Source organism: Psittacula echo, assembly GCF_963264785.1.
Source record: "Psittacula echo genome assembly, chromosome: 1".
Classification (NCBI taxonomy): Eukaryota; Metazoa; Chordata; class Aves; order Psittaciformes; family Psittacidae; genus Psittacula; species Psittacula echo.
Window position 1 is genome coordinate 82731420 of NC_137735.1, and position 18681 is coordinate 82750100.

General features: G+C 40.7%; 1 pseudogene across 1 annotated transcript in view; it reads right to left on the reverse strand.

The window, feature by feature from the left end:
- Positions 1-12464: 12464 nt before the first annotated feature.
- LOC308232957 (EF-hand calcium-binding domain-containing protein 4B-like) overlaps positions 12465-18681 on the reverse strand; it is a 32698-nt pseudogene continuing 26481 nt past the window's right edge. Inside the window, exons 10-11 of the transcript in view lie at positions 13470-13546; positions 12465-12555 (exon numbers count right to left, since the gene is read on the reverse strand). The product of the transcript in view is annotated as an EF-hand calcium-binding domain-containing protein 4B-like (transcript). The remainder of the gene's footprint in view (positions 12556-13469; positions 13547-18681) is intronic.

Genomic DNA, 18681 nt, shown 5'->3' on the forward strand with positions numbered 1-18681 from the left:
GGACTTCAGTCACATTTAGCCCTAGGAAACTGTCTTGTGCTTTTCTTCACATCAAAAGCATATTTCATATTTCTTCATCACATAAAGAACTGAGAGTGACTCCTGAGGTACTGAGAGTCTTCAAATCACACTGATCAAAAAGAAAATTTAGGCTTCAAAGGTGATACCTACCTCTAAGGTTTTGAAAGCACCAATGAGTTCATCATACAGAAGGTCTATTAGGTCAGCATTAGTGAAAGAGGTATGTAAAGAAATTGCAGGTCAGGTGCAATTGGCTTTCCTCGGCAGTCCAGCAAGTCTAAGTAACTACCACAAAGTCTGAGCCTAAACTTCTCAAGAATACGAATAAACTCTTCAGTTGAATAAGAATGTCTGTCATGGACTCCAGGGCTGAACACAAGCCACTGATCTTCAAAGCTTTGCATTAAAATAGTAATGACAGAACGATGGTTGACATCTGAAACAGATGTAAGTTTAAAGCTTTTATTTTCCTTCCCACTGACAAGAAAAGATGATCATGAGCTGAGGACAGAGGATGAGAAAGAACCTGAAAGGCAGTAACTAAACAAAAGACTATCCTGGATGAGCAACAGATCAAGCACTGAAGAAAGAGAAAGCAGGTCACTTCTGCCTTGATCCTAATCTTAAGGCAAAAGCATTAAAAGCCTTCTCAGGGATTCTCCTATTACCTGAAACACAAAGAGACATCAAAAAAAACCTAAATACTGAACATGCACCTGAAAGGCATAGTGTGCATTTCACACTTGCAGTGCTTGTAGGATTAGGGAGGTAGTGTTAAGAGGGCCACTTTATGTTCCCAAGGTCCTCTACAGAGCAGTATGACTCACATGTATTTCTTGTTTCCAGGGCCAACTATCCCTTTTCAGATGTTGTTAAAGTTTCACAATTTTGGTTAAGGTTGGGTTTTGCAGGGCATACTCTGGGGGCCTTCTTATGGGCAGAAATAGGAAGTTTATAGCCTTTTTAAACTCTCTTAGACCTTTAATAGAGGTTGAAATGGTCCAATATATAGACAAGAATACTACCCAAGACAGCATGTTTTTACTATAGAGCAAATTTGAAGAACCTTCTCAGAAACAATTTCTTACAGGATTTATTTTAAATTTAATATTAATACATAAATTAATTTTCCCAGGCACAGCTACAGGTTGGGCAGAGAAGAGATTCAGAGCAGCCCTGCGGAGAAGGACTTGGGGGTGTTGGTCGATGAGAAAATGAACATGAGCTGGCTTCGGTGTGCGCTCGCAGCCCAGAAAGCCAACCGCATCCTGGGCTGCATCAAAACCAGCAGGTCGAAGGAGGTGATCCTGCCCCTCTACTCTGCTCTCCTGAGATCTCACTTGGAGTATTGTGTGCAGTTCTGGTGTCCTCAACATAAAAAGGACATGGAAGTGTTGGAACAAGTCCAGAGGAGGGCCACGAGGATGATCAGGGGACTGGAGCACCTCCTGTATAAAGACAGGCTGAGAAAGTTGGGGCTGTTCAGCCTGGAGAAGAGAAGGCTGCGTGGAGACCTCATAGCAGCCTTTCAGTATCTGAAGGGGGCCTACAAGGATGCTGGGGATGAAATATTCATCAGGGACTGTAGTGAGAGGGCAAGGTGTAATGAGTTAAAACTTAAACAGGGGAAGTTTAGATTGGATATAAGGAAGAAGTTCTTTACTGTGAGGGTGGTGAGGCACTGGAATGGGTTGCCCAGGGAGGTTGTGAATGCTCCATCCTTGGCGGTGTTCAAGGCCAGGTTGGATGAGGCCTTGGGTGACATGGTTTAGTGTGGGGTGTCCCTGCCCATGGCAGGGGGGCTGGAACTAGATGATCTTAAGGTCCTTTCCAACCCTAACTATTCTATGATTCTATGATTACCACATGCAGATTTTATTGTAAATAATCAGAGAAACTTCCTTCACTTAGAAGGTAATTTTATAAAGGAAACCAGGAGTAATAGGTTCAAACTTAAACAGGGGAAGTTGAGTTTAGATATAAGGAAGAAGTTCTTTACTGTGATGGTGGTGAGACACTGAAACAGGTTGCCCAAAGTAGTGGTAAATGCTCCATTCCTGACAGTGTTCAAGGCCAGGTTGGACAGAGCCTTGGGCGACATGGTCTGGTGTGAGGTGTCCCTGCCCATGGCAGGGGAGTTGGAACTAGATGATCTTAAGGTCCTTTCCAACCCGAACTATTCTATGATTCTATGTTTATAATGAGGAATAAATACCCACCTTAAGAAAATAATCCAGCAGACACTCTCCTTTGCCTGCAAAGTATTCCCCGCATGCTACTTACATAATATATATATGCTGTCATTTAAACATATTGTCAAAAACACTGTAAGTTGCCCAATTCATATGGATTGAACTCAGTCTAATTAGAGAACAATCTGTCTGTGTTCTATAATCAGTAACTTCAAGTACTGTGCATCCTGGTAGATGTAACATACTCTCTGTGATCAGAATGTACTGCAAACCTTTTTTTTTTTTAAGTGTAGATAACATTTAAGAAAGACTTACTTAGCAAAACCATGTCCCAATGTCAATAGTATAATAGACAAAACAACACAGCATTATAATTACTTTCATAACTCCTTTCTCAGCTGAATGAGAGTAGATTACTTTAGCTATAGGCAGTGACTCCTACAATTATGCGGGGAGGAAAGGTGAGGGTTATAAAAGAAGGTAGTCAGAATGAAAAGGGGAGAGCATAACAGAGGACCTGGAGTTGTTTTGCTATAGAATCTCATAGCATCTTTTTGTACATTTGTAATGGAAAATTATAATCACCTGCTTGGAGTAGGGCTAACTTCAGGGCTAACTCATGTAGCTCAGGGCCTTGTCTGGGTAAGTCCTGAACATTTTGGAGAACGGCTTCTCCTGGGCACCTGTTTCATTGCTGTGCTAATCTCACAAGGAAGCATTTTATGTCCTACTGGAATTTCTCTTGTTACAACTTGGGACTGTTGGCTCGTGTTCTTTTAGTGTTTTCCCCTGATAAGAGCCTGGCTCTTTTTTCACTGTAACTCCCCGTTAGTTACTTGAGATACAATTAGTTCCCACTGTGGTCCCCTCATGGTAGTTCCTCTCTTCCCTATAAACCCTTGATTGCATTTTAGTCTTTCATACAAATTACAGCATCTATCCACCTGTAATCTCTTCCCCCGTTCCCTGTCCTTCCTTCCAACAGAGGATAGGTACATTATTGCTGCTGTTACTCAATATTTAACAAATTTATCTAAGTGTTTTGAAAAGAATGTAACTACAAGGGCCACTAATTAAAAAAAAAAAACCCTTCAAGTTCTCTTACCATGTTGTGTTGGTGGCATGGAGGACAGTTTATGAGTAATTTTCATGTTGGCCTGTAGGTGTAAGTTTCTGACAGTGCATGCACTTGCCTAGTTTGAACATACAACAAAGCCAAGTGATTTATTTTTCAATATACATTACACATTTGCAGGCTGGTTCCAACTGGAAAACTGGGAGGTTTTCCTCTTTTTTGAAACATTTCCTTTTAATGTTTCTCAGAGGTCATCTCACCTGTTAATCTCAAAGCACACAGGCAGGTGGGAGGAAGAGAAACCTTTCAGATCATATCTAAACTTCATAAAAATTGGAATTTACAGCACTTAAAAGTGTTTTTCAAAAGCAACTAAAGAAACTAAAGATGCTCCAGATCTGATACAACAATTGTTGTTGTAAAAGCCTCATTGTAGAAGAAAAAGAAACCCAACACATTAACATTTCACGCATCGCTTTAAGGAGGATGTGAATCCTCAGCTAGAAATTCCCTGGAATATTGGTATTTCTCTACAGTATGTTGACGGCGGTGAGCCAGAGCAGTAGTATGCTTGAGGGAACAAGACTGCTCCCCGAAAATAGCTGCTACTTCTGGGGATAGATAAAAAAAAGGATAAAAAAGACGTGCTCTACACAGCTGAGACAGAGGAAGAGGCCATTTTTCCAGTCTCTGCAGGTACTGATACCATTTCCTTGACTCCCTTTCCTTTCCATTTTCTTATTATGTTTGATATTTTTCTCATTTTTCAGTGAATAATGCAAACAACATGAAGAAAACATTTTTTTGAGAAACTTGGAGAGAACTACGGTGTGATCGTGAAACAGAAAGAAACCATGTTAGCTTTGAGATGACAACTACAAGTAAAAATCAGCCTTACTTCCTCACAAAACGTAAAGGGTTGTGCTACACTCTAAGCCATTCCTCTTAATCATCAGACATGGTCTTTCAGAACCACATCAGTCACCAAAACTGAGCCTGAGCTGACACCTGAGTCTTCAAGTGGAAAACAGAACATCCCCTTTTGCAGTTCAGTTCTCTGCTTTCATGGCTAGCCATTTCCATTTATTCAAATGAACCACCAGCATTTCCAGCACAACACAGCCCTAGAACTACAAATGGACCCCTTCGTTAAGATCACAACATAATTTAATCAGAAATCATACACAGCTTACTATTTTGAAACATGAAATGTCTGTCCAAAAAGGCATACATAACTCATTAACAGTAACTTGTAATGCTGAGCAGTTAGAAGAAGTACTTTATTATGAAAGTGGCATTTTTTTTACGTATATTGGCATGGCAAATCAATGTCACTAGCTAATGAAACCTGATTAAAGCAAAAACTATTTACTTTCATAATTGTCTGGTTATCCTATAATTGCCATTATTACCACTGACAGAGCATCTCAGAAAAAAATAGCTCAATATCTTGCTTGGTTTTGCATGGGATGAGTGTTGGCAGGCAAGCAATGTAAGTGTTGTGTGGAGCTGAAACAGCAGCATGTGATGGTTAGCATTTGTAGATCATGCAGACAACAACAAAGCACATGATGACAGCAAGTTTTGAGCTATGAATTGAGGATATGGAAATGGAAGAGTTCAGAAACTGAAGGTATCCTTTACCAATAAAGATGTGGAGATAACTGAAACAAGAACTTCTGAAAGTATTCAGAAAGTATTCAGACGAGCAGGTAAATTGGTCTGACACCTCCCACTAACAAATGTAGCAGAGACATAACATTTTCTGGGAGAACTTTACATTTGAGTTCTACTGCTAAATGATACAGAGTTCTGTTAAGCAGGGGAACATCTGGTCTCAATCTGGGCAAATGCCTAGACCATTCCAATCTAATATTCATAAGTCAAAATGCAAAATTCACTTCTGCTTGCCAGAATATTGACACTATATTATGTTCTTCCCATCCTTGTTCTTTAAACAGTACTGACACAATATGCTGTTTCTTTTCCTTCAGCTCAAGACGTTTCTAGCTTGTACATCAGTGATATACAGAAAACCAGAATCTGCTTATAAATCAAAACCAAACCTAAATCAAACTTTTCTTCTAAGCTGTTCTTATCTTTTAATTGCCTGTGCATCGTGTTCTTTTCATTATGGTCCGCACTCACGTAATTGCCTGTTGTAGTAAGGATAAATCTAGTCATAGTAAGGATAAATCTAGTCATCTTGGAGATCCTGCTAGTCCCATGGGGCTTTGAACATATAGAGTCAGAACTTCAGGAGCCAGAAAGTACCACTGTGATCTATCAATCTCTTGAGAATACCTTGTTCCAACCTCAATGCTGAAGCAGGACAATCTGGAGCAGGTTGCCTAGGACCATTTACAGCTTGAATATCTCCAAGGATGGAAACTCCATAACCTCTTTGGGAAAACCATTCCAGTGTTTGACCACCTCTACATTTAAAAAAACCCAAACAAACAACAAAAAACAAACAAACAAACAAATCACCCCTCCAAAAAAAAAAGAAAAAAATCCAACATATTTTCTTGTGTTCAGGTGGAATTTCATGTGTTTCAGTTTGTGCCTGTAGCCTCTTGTCCTGTTGTTGGGCACTTCTGTAAAACATCTGGCTCCCTCCCCTTCATTCCCCACCTTTATCATGTATTTACCCACACTGATCAAGATCCCTCTTGAGCAGTCTCTTCTTTAGACCCCCTGGGCCCAGGTATTCAGCCAGTTTTCAAAGCACTTTTCTGTCCAATTATCTAACCTATATTTTGTCATGTTCTCATTTGTCAATGAGAATGTTATAGGAGACAGTGTCAAAAGCCTTACAAAAGTTGAGGTAAACAACACTGAGAACTCTCCCCTTATCCACTAAGCTAGCTATCTCACTGTAGAAACTACCAGCTTAGTTAAGCATAATTTCCCCTTTGTAATTCAATGCTAACTATTCCTGATCACCATCTTGTCCTTCATTTGTCTGGAAATGGTTTCCAGGATTATTTGCTCTGTCCCTTTCCCAGGAATTGTGATAAGGCTTAACACCCTGCAGTTGTCTGGACCCTCCTTTTTTGTTCTTCTGGAAGACAGGATTGACGTTTGCATTCTTGTGAATGTCTTGCACCATAGAGTGCTTTCACCCTTGGATGCTATGTTGCAGGGTGTTGTAGCAGTCTCAGACAAACTGTTAAGCTTTAATGTTGGTACACAAAGCAGACATGCAGAAAGGTTTGCTTGACTAAAAGATTCTTTCTTTCCATCTCTACCACGGAAAAGTTGTAAGGAAACATTGGAGGTTTCAACTCCAACTTACTGCTCCAAGCAGAACTTCCTCCAAAGCTACGCAAAACCCCTGTGGCTTTGTGTAAAACCTGTCCTGAAAACTTCCAAGGACAGAGGTTTTGTAAGCTATCAGCAGATCTGATAAAATACATTCCCCTTCATGATAGACCATGCCTTGCTTACCTAGCTTGATATTTTGAGACCTGCCAGCAAATAATTTTTAATGATTTGATAGATGCCTGTAATGATGATATTGTATGACTACAGTTTCTTGACCGATAGCACCCTTCAGAAGTCTATGTTTGCACAGCTACATCATCTCCATAGCGATGACAGAAAGATACTTTAGCTGCTATTCTATGCAACCCTAAGAATCTTGCTAACAAGAAGTATTGAACAAAATTGACACTATTTAAAAGAATCATAAAATTATAGAATAGTTAGGGTTGGAAAGGACCTTAAGATCATCTAGTTCCAACCCCCCTGACATGGGCAGGGACACCTTGCACCAAACCATGTCACCCAAGGCCTCATCCAACCTGGCCTTGAACACTGCCAGGAATGGAGCATTTACCACTACTTTGGGCAATCTGTACCAGTGCCTCACCACCCTCACAGTAAAGAACTTCCTTCTTATATCCAAACTAAACTTCCCCTGTGTCAGTTTTAACCCGTTACCCCTTGTCCTGTCACTACAGTTCCTAATGAATAGTCCATCCCCAGCATCCTTATAAGCACCCTTCAGATACTGGAAGGCTGCTATGAGGTCTCCACGCAGCCTTCTCTTCTCCAGGCTGAACAGCCCCAACTTTCTCAGCCTGTCTTCATACGGGAGGTGCTCCAGTCCCCAGATCATCCTCGTGGCCCTCCTCTGGACTTGTTCCAACACTTCCATGTCCTTTTTATGTTGAGGACACCACAACTGCACACAACACTCCAAGTGAGGTCTCAGGAGAGCAGAGTAGAGGGGCAGGATCACCTCCTTCGACCTGCTGGTCACGCTCCTTTTGATGCAGCCCAGGATGCGGTTGGCTTTCTGGGCTGCGAGCGCACACTGAAGCTGGCTCATGTTCATTTTCTCATCGACCAACACTCCCAAGTCCTTCTCTGCAGGGCTGCTCTGAATCTCTTCTCTGCCCAACCTGTAGCTGTGCCTGGGTTTGCTCCAACACAGGTGTAGGACCTTGCACTTGGCATGGTTAAACTTCATAAGGTTGGCATCAGCCCACCTCACAAGCGTGTCAAGGTCCCTCTGGATGGCATCCCTTCCCTCCGGCGTATCAACCGAACCACACAGCTTGGTGTCATCGGCAAACTTGCTGAGGGCGCACTCAATCCCACTGTCCATGTCACTGACAAAGATGCTGAACAAGACTGGTCCCAGCACCAATTCCTGAGGGACAGCACTCGTTACTGGTCTCCAACTGGACATTGAGCCATCGACCACAACTCTTTGCGTGTGGCCATCCAGCCAGTTTTTTATCCACTGAGTGATCCATCCATCAAATTGATGTCTCTTCAATTTAGAGACTATCTAAATCTAATCATTTGTGATCTAATCTAATCATTTGTGTGTATGTTCTCCATTTGCCTTGATGTGAGTAGCACCCGACTTTTTGTACAGCATACCCTACATTGGGCATGGACATGACAAAAGCAAGAGCTTCACTCATCTCAGTTTAGGAATTCCTTGCACAACCTGCCCTGGGGCTTTTAATGACACCAATACATTTCAGTGTAGAAAGTGACTTTACAATGTGGTTACAGTCAAAAATGTCTACATGTAGGAGGTTTCACTCGTCAGTTGTTTGCTTTTCTCTACTGGCAGATGTCATTTAATGCAAATCAGTTTCTGTTAGAATAATAGTTGTTTCAAAGGGATGAACAACAGTCTTATTACAGCTTCATAATACAGATCCATACAATACAAAGTTGCTATGTCAGTTGGTAAGCCTTAATAGTATAGATTCAAATGACCTTGATCAAATCTATCTTGTAGTGCAGTGTAAAGTAGTTCAGTCATTTGCACTTGGGAGCAAGGCCATGCAGAAACAGCTCACACTCACAGGGGAACCACACTAAGCTTTGCAGGTGAATGCTATATCTCTGAGCTAAGCAATGGTAGTCTTGAGGCTTTTCAGCCCCTAGCAGAGGTATTCAAACTGGTGTTTGGCTGCAGCAATACTGAGCTCACCACTGGCCCCCAAAACCACCTGAGAAGCATAGCAAAGGAGTTCATACCTAGTTCCATTTATCTGTATTTAAAGATGAAGTTACAAACAGATGAGACAACTAAACACCTTACTGCTACTGAAAATGGATTACCCAGCCCTCTAGACTTTTCTCACAACTGAATCTCAGCTGGCTTTTTTCCATCCATATCATCCCACTAGCTCCAGTTTTTACCAGATTTTACTTGGCTAGTTCAGCTCACTAATGCAGTAGAGAGCTGTCTTCTTTTTCTCCTCCCTTTTTTCTTGAGATTTTGACAAGGCAGTAACATAAACTGGTTTATTGCAGAGTTCTAGGGACTTGTAAAAGGTAAAACAGAGGAGTTATTACTGGCAGGGACAGTGAGTCACAAACCCACCCTCTACTCTCCTCCCTGAAAAAGATAGCTCATGGGCATTTATAACAGCTATACAGATACAGCAATATTCACATTCCTGATTGCTCTGCAAAGGCAAGATTTCAGTTTAGTGCTGCAGGAGCACTGAATCTTGCAAATAGGCAGACTGTGATCTTCCAAAGCTGATAACGCTCATTTTGCAATGTGGTCATTGACAAGACAGAAAAGGTAAAAAGAGGAGGCTGAATACAGTGTCAGAAGATCTGGAAAATACCTCTATTATGTATGCTCAGAGCAAAAGAACACAGATCTCACAACACATGAGATAAAGCTGGCATGAGATAAAGCTGGCACAAGATAAAATGTGGATGAACAGGGCACAATACAAAATGTAATAGAGGTATGATAGCTGCGGCTGCTGCTGTTTCTTTTTTCAAGTCCAGTCAAAACCCAAGCTGAGCACATATTGCAAAAATACAGATACACACACAGCACTAGCGTCATCACTCACACAGACAACACAAAGAGCAATGTCTTCACTGCTCATCCATCACCCACGTAACACAAACAGCAGCTCAAGTAACATGGGTGACATAATATTCTATTTGAATGTCTCAATTCCACTTGCTTCCCTACTCCCTTCCTGTTCAGGATATGAAAATTGGAGACTTCCAGTGAGAAAGCCCTGGGTTCTTCAGGGAATGAGAAAAGACTTGCAACGATGTGTAAGGTCCTGTACCTGGGCCAGGGCAATCCCAAGCACAACTACAGGATGGGCGGAAACCGGACTGAGAGCAGTCCTGAGGAGAAGGACTTGGGGGTGCTGGTTGACGAGAAGCTCAACATAAGCAGCAGTGTGCGCTTGCAGCCCAGAAACCAACTGTGTCGTGGGCTGTATCAAAAGAAGTGTGACCAGCAGGCTGAGGGAGGTGATTCTCCCCCTCTACTCTGCTCTCATGAGACCTCCCCTGGAGTACTGCATTCAGCTCTGGGGCCCTCAGCACAAGAGGGATGTGGACCTGCTTGAGTGAGTTCAGAGGAAGAACATGAAAATATCAGAGGGCTGGAGGACTTCTCCTATGAAGACAGGCCGAGAGATTTGGGGTTGAGAAAAAGAGAGAAGAGAAGGCTCCAGGGAGACCTTACAGCCTTACAGTACCTAAAGGGTGCCCACAAGAAAGCTGGAGAGGGACTTTCGACAAGGGTCCATAGTGAAAGGACAAAAGGGAATGGCTGTAAATTGAAAGAGGGTGAATCTAGATAAGGTGTGACCCAGAGTCCAGTTTCATGATGGACAGCTGCATCATGATCTCCGCTTCTCTTTACAGAAAAGCTTTTAGCAACGCGAAGGATCTGTTAGCATCAAGGAACACTGAAAGCTGACAATTCCCACCCCTGTTTGATGACCACCAGGCCAGTAGAAGTTGTCCAGAAGTAGAGCCTTGTAGCATGCTAATCATACCTATCTGCTGTGAGCATTAAATAACAAATAATTGCTGTTTGTAAAGGTGCACAGAAAGATGACTATGACTAGGATCCTGGAGAGAGAGCGATGGCAGTGGAAGAGAGAGCACTGAAGTCATAAGAGGTGTGTAAGTGTATGTTTTCATCAGCAAGCTTCAATCATGGTCAGTTGGAAAGGAAAAGAAAGGGTGGACTATCTGTATTCATATTTATGGGAATGTTGTTTGCATGTGAGTGACAAGCAGTGGGGAGACCGCTGTCTGTGTTGCCTGTGTGGCTGATGACGTTAATTTTGTTTATCTGCATCTTTGCAATACGTACTCAGCTTGGATTTGGCTGGACTTTTAAAAAGGAACAGCAGCAGGCACAGCTGTGAGTCTGAGATTGGAGATGCCTCCTGGGTCTTAGACCACACCAGATTTGGCTGTAATAGACGAAGAAAAAGAAAACTCCACCCAGGATTCAGCTGCTTCTTAGCATTGTCTACCCTGCTAGGAAGGTCTCAGTGTACAGTAGTAGATGTCCAAATAAAAATGATCCCATAGAAGCCCCTTAAAGAAGAACCACCTTATGTGTCACTTTCTTCCAAAATCAAGATAAGCTTGAGGGAACAAAAAATTAAGGATCTGAATTTGGAGGTTTGCAAGGCTAGAGTTAGTAAAGCTGAAATTGAGCCTTCAAATAGAATTCCTGAGGCTATCAGAGGTTGGAAGGAATATTGCAAGTTCTGATATTGATGGGGTAGGAAACAGCCTACTACAGGGGATCAGATCATTCAAAATCAATTAGCAAAGCCAATACTTAAACAGATAAATCTTCTTCCCTAATTGATATTGAGATAAACAGTTGTTTTTGTTGAGGTTTAAATTAGGGGTTTGCATTAGTCCAACTCTAGCCAGGACTGAACAAAGGCAATTAAATTCTGAGAATGTTACCATGGCAGATAGCATGTAACAGTCAATAAGGTGACTCATTTCTCTACACATAGTAATGGACTTCAAGAAGCAGCCCTGGGAAGTGAACAGGAAGCCTACTGATTTTCACTAATGGATGCTCATTTTGCTCCTTTTGGGTTTTAGGGGTTCCTAAGCACCTCACTGGAAGCAAGGAGAAATTTTACTGTTTCTGGAAACTAAGCTAGATACTTGCATAGCATCACTTCACAATCAAAACATGCCAGCTTATTCCACGACAACTCAGGCAAGCCTTTATGGTATCTGGGCAACCTGTCTAAACATATTTAATTCATCACACCTAAGTGGAAGGAAGGTTTTCTTATCAAGGACCAATATGCAACAACGCGTAGTATAAATGAGTTAATGCTATTTATGAAAATCTTAGTTCTTCAATCCTTTGCTCATGTATATTTCACACTAAGGTTGAAAAATACCACTTTACACTCTGCTGGTGTGTTGCTTTTAAACAACCAACCAGATACTATGTGAATTTTTAAAAAAACTGTAACAAAGGTGAGCGCAAAATCAGGATCTGAAGAGCACTGAAATAAACAGAAGTATCCAGAAGATAGGTCATCCACACCAGTAAGAATTTACTTCACATTCCAAGTAGTTTTCTTCCTACAAAATTATTTCTTGTTATTAATAATGCGGCAGCTTCTACAAGCATGATCATGAATCAGGATTCAGTGGTGTTAGGCATCAGACAGAATAAAAGACTGATACTGTCCCAAGTACATTGTCAATTAACGAAAGACATAATTTGTTAAAGTGAAGATCAGAGCATGCAAGGATTTCAAGTTTCACTTACACCTACACTCACAACACAGCAGAAGAAATATTTGGCAGATACAAGCAAATCTGATGGTGCCATGTAGTGTGATATAAATGTCTGACTTGTCTAAACACGCCCCAGCATTTTATGGCCTGACGCAGCAAGACTTTTTATTCATATCAGCTTTAAGTTCAGTGGTTTTCTCTTTCACTTTATCTTCATGTTCCTTTAAAACCCTGGGGGAAAGAAACAATACTTTTAAGAAAAAAAAGTCAATAATACCCATAACAGATCAAAGCAAAATGCATTTTCCCTAAGGCTGTAAAATTATCCAGAGACTGACAGAAAATGCCAGAATTTTGTGGACAACCAAAAAAGTACAATTCATGTGACTCCATCACAAAAACACTTTTGTTCATTTAGTTAGAAAAATATAACTGGTGCTGATTGTTAGCACTTACTGTATATTACAGAGATTGAAAACAATGACTTTTACTTGTTATTTTTGAGGTTGGAGCAAAAAGAAAAACACGTCTGGCTACCTAAATGTATATCAATTACCCGACACATCTACAAAGTATCAATAACTTCAGAAAAAATATTAAAACCTGACAGTGAATTACCAGTGTTTTCATCCCTGTATGATGCACAGAGATACAGATTTCTCTGGAAGTAGTACAGAGAGAACAGATTTACCTGTACTTTTACTCTTAGCCTTTATATAACTTTAAAAAATCTACATCTTACTCTCTCCCAGTCCCGAGGCAGACAGCAGAGTTTGAGCTGTAATGAGCAGAGGAAGAACATCCAATGTTCTGCTGCAAGGATCCAGCAGCATCTATTTCCAAGACCATTTCTGCAAACTTCCACAAGAACTTCCTGCAAGAACTATGACAACATCCGAGGCCCTCAGCTTTCCTAACAGCAGTACAGGTGTTTCTAGGTCTATTCATGGCTTCACTAGTTTACATGGGACTTTCTATGAACCTGAGCTCAATTGAAGCAACAGGGTCAGGCTACAGATCAGTTTAAAAGGAACAAATAATTTACCACCGTAATTGCCTATCAAACTACTTTATTAAACAGTTTTCTCTATCACCAGTGACATGCCAGGCACGTATAGGATTCATAGACTGCGTTTTCTTCTCGCCTAGCTAAGTGAAGCACAGACTTCTTGGTATTATACCCAGAATATGCACTGCGTTCATAGAAAATCAAATTGTAATCCTAGAATCAAACAGAAAGATCACTTCAATCAATTTCGCACAATATCCCACTCCAGGTTTAAAAAAGGAACACAGACATACCGAAATATGCAAAACAAGAAACAGAAATAGATCATCTTAGGAAAAATTAGAATTTAATTCTAGTGTTAACAGTAAAGAGCAACAAAAGAAAAGAAGCCCATGTCTGCCTCCCAGACAAGAATACATGTATTTCTTTAGCAGACATTTGTTCTATATAGTAGCTTTTGCTTTCTCTCTCAAAGGCTAAAACACAGATATGCCTGGTAAGGTACTGAGGTCCTGTGAACTTTCCTCGTGATGATGAGGCAATTACTACAACAGAGTGCTTGACAAAGCAGGTGAAAATAATTCTAGTAACCATTTAAAAAAAAAAAAAAGAAAAATCCTTGGAAAGCTTCAGCAACAGTGGTTGTGGCCACGCAGTAGGAGCACACACACCTGCAGTTTGAGACAAGTGTATTCCAGCAAATGATTAGTTAAAAATCTCAGCAAAACATAGCAATAAATTAATTCTATTTCATTTTCTTGTACTTTGAAATTTTTCTGCTCCTTCTTTATCAGTCAGGCAGAACCTTTGTAGCCCTTGGGAGCTTTGTAATTAAGAACAATGGATCAAGCCCTGAGGACATTCTCAGCACTTCAGCTGAAGCCTCATCACAATAAATGCAAATGTAAGAGACCATCTACACAAAAGCCCAACTTGGCAGCTGCTATGGCAAAAGAAGTTTAAGAAGGAATGAGTCCTCAACCCATTAAGTGTACACAGTCTGCAAAGTCAATGCAGGCAAAGCATTTCTTGTAGGCCTCCTTCAGGTACTGGAAGCCTGTTGTCTTCCAAGAAAGCTGGAGAGGGACTTTCTACAAGGGCACACAGTGACAGGACAAGGGGGATTGATTTTAAACTGAAAGAGTGTAGACTTAGATTAGACATTGGGAAAATATTCTTCACTATGAGGTGGTGAGACACTGGAACAGGTTGCTCAAAGACGTTGTGGATGCCTCATCCCTGGAAGTGTTTAAGGGTAGGCTGGATGGGGCTTTGAGCAACCTGATCTAGTGGAAGGTATCCCTGCCTATGGCAGGGGGGCTGGAACTAGATAACCTTTAAGGTCCCTTCCAGCCATAACCATTCTACGATTCTATTATTGTCTTATTTTATAGTTGATGAACAGAGAGAGAGAAGGCTTTATTAACTCATTTAAGTTCACTCAGTAAGTTTGTGCAGAGCCAAAATGATATCATGCTGAACAGGAGCATGCCTGAGCAGCACCTATATCATAAGCCATTTTATTTAAATGATTGCTTGTGGTTACACTAATCCACTCAAAAAGAACATTGGCTGTTCCTGGATGCTCACAATATGCTCACAATATTCTTGCACTGCCTGTGAATATTTTGCTTTGTGTCTGTTGTTTCTTCCTTCAAAGTTAATATTACAATATTCTTCTTACTGTCATGATGTTTACTCTTTAATTCATTTGACTAGAGATCAGCTTCATCATGGCTTTGTTTTTCACTGTGATGCTTTCCAGAAATACTGTCATTCTATTCCCTCTTTCCTGTAGTATCACACACACACTGCAACTACCCGTCTTCTCAAATGACAAAGAATTGAAAGGACTCCCTTCAGGCTGCTATTTTGCCTTTTGATAATGAACTGTGCTTCCTGCCTTGCAAAGAAGTGACACATGTTATAATAGGAGCCCTTTCTGATCAATTTTGTAGTACACTAATTTCTAAGATGTGGGACTAAAACACAGCAAAAGTTAATAAAGCTGAACTGCAATGCCCACTGGAAGTACACATTCCTCTCTGACTATAGGAAAAAATAGGTAAAAATGATCCCATCCTGTTGTAAGCTAAAATGCTGAGTTGTAAATTAGGACCACTCTGTTGACAGCAAGATGTTAGGTTGCAAATTGGGATCGCTCAGTTGAGAGCAAGATACTAGGTTGTAACTTAGACCAGCTTTGTTGAGAGCAACAGGGATCAGTGAGGCCTTGAGGTATGTGTAAAACAAGGGTAGCCTGTGAAGATAAGAAAGGAATGACCAAGACAGACAGGGCCAATTCTTCAAGATCAGGAGCAAATCAGAACTAACCTAAAACACAGACACAATCGTTAAGTAATTCACGAGAGTATTTTCACATGCGCAAGCACAGAGATCAATCAGCGGAAGACTATCAATGAGATAGAGAGAGACTATCAACGATCAGAGACCCCTGGAGACCGCCTCTGGCAAGAAAAGCATGTGCGTAATTAAAATGCAAATATTACAAGTAGTTCCATAAAATCTAATGTAAAACATTTCCTGGAAAGGTTGTAAATATGCGTAAGTTGGATAATGGATGCTGCTTGTAGACTACAGGTGTGCTCACCTTTGCAAAATGATTTGCGTGTGTGTCCTGTGCTGCAAAATAAAGAATGCCTGCTTTCTAAAACTCCAAATTGACTCCAAGAGTTTCTAAAAACTGTTGGACTTCAAGCTCAGTAAACCAATCTGATTCTTTGCCAGAGAACAGGTTCAGGGTTGTTTTCACCAAATATGGCTATGTAGCTCATACATCATACATCATACAGCTCAGCATCTAGTGCCATGTATTTTGGATCATTTGTAAGTAATTCAAGAGGTTATTCACAAAATAAGCAACTAAATTTCATCCGCTGATAGAGTCCGTGGTATATGGTTCCACAGGAATTACATGGCTATATAGCAAGAATTAATAATTCATTAATATTCATGTTTATTATTAGCTCAGCAAGCAAATTATTATAATTTCATTATGCATATGCTGCTTTTCAACTAATCCATTGTCATTAATCATTCTTTCCTTAGCTATCTCAGGCAGCACATTCAAACATTCAAATGAGTCATTCAGATCCATTCATTTGCTTATAACCATCTTTAATTTGACGACTTTCTTTGTTTTACTTATGCAAAACATTTTATTTTCTTGCATGACATGTTAGAATTAATGGCCTGGTGGGCTGCGAGTTCTCTATATTAGAATGATTCATCTTTGTTTTACTAGTACAATTTTTTAAGAGAGCTAAATGACACGTGAGACGCCTACTCAGTCCATTTATGTGTCATGTGTTTTCTCACACAAGGATTCCGTGTGAAACCTTGGATGGAGCCTCTTCTAGCACCCAGGGTCTTCAAAGTATGTATTTCCATACATGCAAGAAAATAAAACAGATTTCCTAAAGGGAGAACCTTTGAGGGATGAAGTTCAAGGCTGATACCGCTCCCCTATAAAAACAAAATAATGGACACAAAGGTATGCTTGTAAAAGGCTGTATGAATTATCAAAATAAGGTAAAAAGAGATCTGGCCCTAACTCTTTCAGTTATATAGCGGTGTCTAGCAGCAATCTTTCCTATAAATCAAGAACAATTCAGCTGCATTTCAAATTTTCAAGATATCCTTTTTGGGTACCAGCCAGCAGAACTGTAAATCTATTTTCAAAGGAGAAACAAGTACCTACGTGAAATCTGGCACATTGTTTAATTTAGGTAAACTTCTACCAACTCAGTTGATTTCTCAGGAAAATTGAGGTGACTTATTTCTAAATAAATTAATATTCTGGAGGCACTGGTGTTCAAACTATATGCATTGTACAAAGAGGTTCACAGAAGTATTGATGGGCACGATGCACAGGAATATAAAGGAGTATCTGATATTTTCAGTCCCTTAATGCTTAGATTACAGCCCATAGATCACCAGTGCTCTGGTAGATACACACTGTTAACTCATTTTATCTCCTTGATGGAAAGTTACTAAAAGTAAACATATTTTCTACTCCCACCACAGGAGTAACAGATGGTCTTCTGTGGTTTTACAGAAGGTAGGAGGGAGAAAAGGTCCCCAAATTATCTCTCTACTAAGAATACATCCACAGAGAAAATAGACAAAAAAAAGAGAAAAAAAGGGAGTACAAAATAGAGAGAAATGGAGGACAAAGAAAAAGAAAGAGGGGAGAGAGAAAGGAGAGACAATGAGAGTGAATTCTTAAATATTTTTTGCACCGCTCATACAGTCATAGAATGGTTTGGGTTGGAAAGGACCTTAATATCACCTAGTTCCAACTCCCCTGCCATGTCCCTGCCCCCCCACGTCTCAAACTAGACCATGTCGTCCAAGGCTCTGTCCAACCTGGCCTTGAACACTGCCAGGGATGGAGCATTTACCACTTCTCTGGGCAACTCATTCCAGTGCCTCACCACCCTCACAGTAAAGAACTTCTTATATCCAATCTAAACTTCCCCTGTTTAAGTACGAACCTATTACCCCTTGTCCTATCACTACAGTCCCTAGTGTAGAAAACATTTGCAAGGCTAGACTTCAATGTCTCATTCTAAGACTGTCAGGCAGCGATTTCAGTTCTGATATTTTCTTGAAGTCAGCAGTCTCATGGATTCTGTACCTCAAATTCCTGGCAAGAGGGCCTCACCTTGCCTTGCCTTTCCTTCCCTTTCCTTTCCTCCCCTCCTTTACACTTGCCACAACTCTTGCCCTAACAAACCAATGCCAGGAGCATCCATGATATTGGTTCCCTTCTGCAGCATTAAAAGCAAATTTGCTATCTCCCTCTTCCTCCTTCACCTTTGCACAAAATAGCAGAAGAGGCCAGCTACGGCACCCCCTGCAAACCAACTGGTGCTACAGTATTCTTTCCTAATCGACTCCTGATCTACATACAAAGGTCTTGGAAATAATGACCTGCTCGATTGACAGAGGGATACGTATTCTTTACAGCATTCACTTAATTTAGCCTGCAGTAAGCAGGCTAAATTAAACACCCGGAGTGATGCAGAGTCTTGGGTGACATGGTCTAGTGTGAAGGGTCCTTGCCCATAGCAGGGGGATTGGCACTGGATGATATTAAGGTCCTTTCCAACCCTAACTATTCTATGATTCTTAATTCTATGAAGCTGTCGCACGCTGTTATGTTCATGATCCCAAGAGTGAAATCAAGATGTAAATGAGGTCAAGTAGCGTAATCGGTCAGTTGGTTTATTACAGAAAGACAATTATTATAAAAAAGGGAAGTTATTGTAATAAAGGGGATAGCAATAGGACGGATTGGAAAAAGCATGGGAATGAAGCAAGGA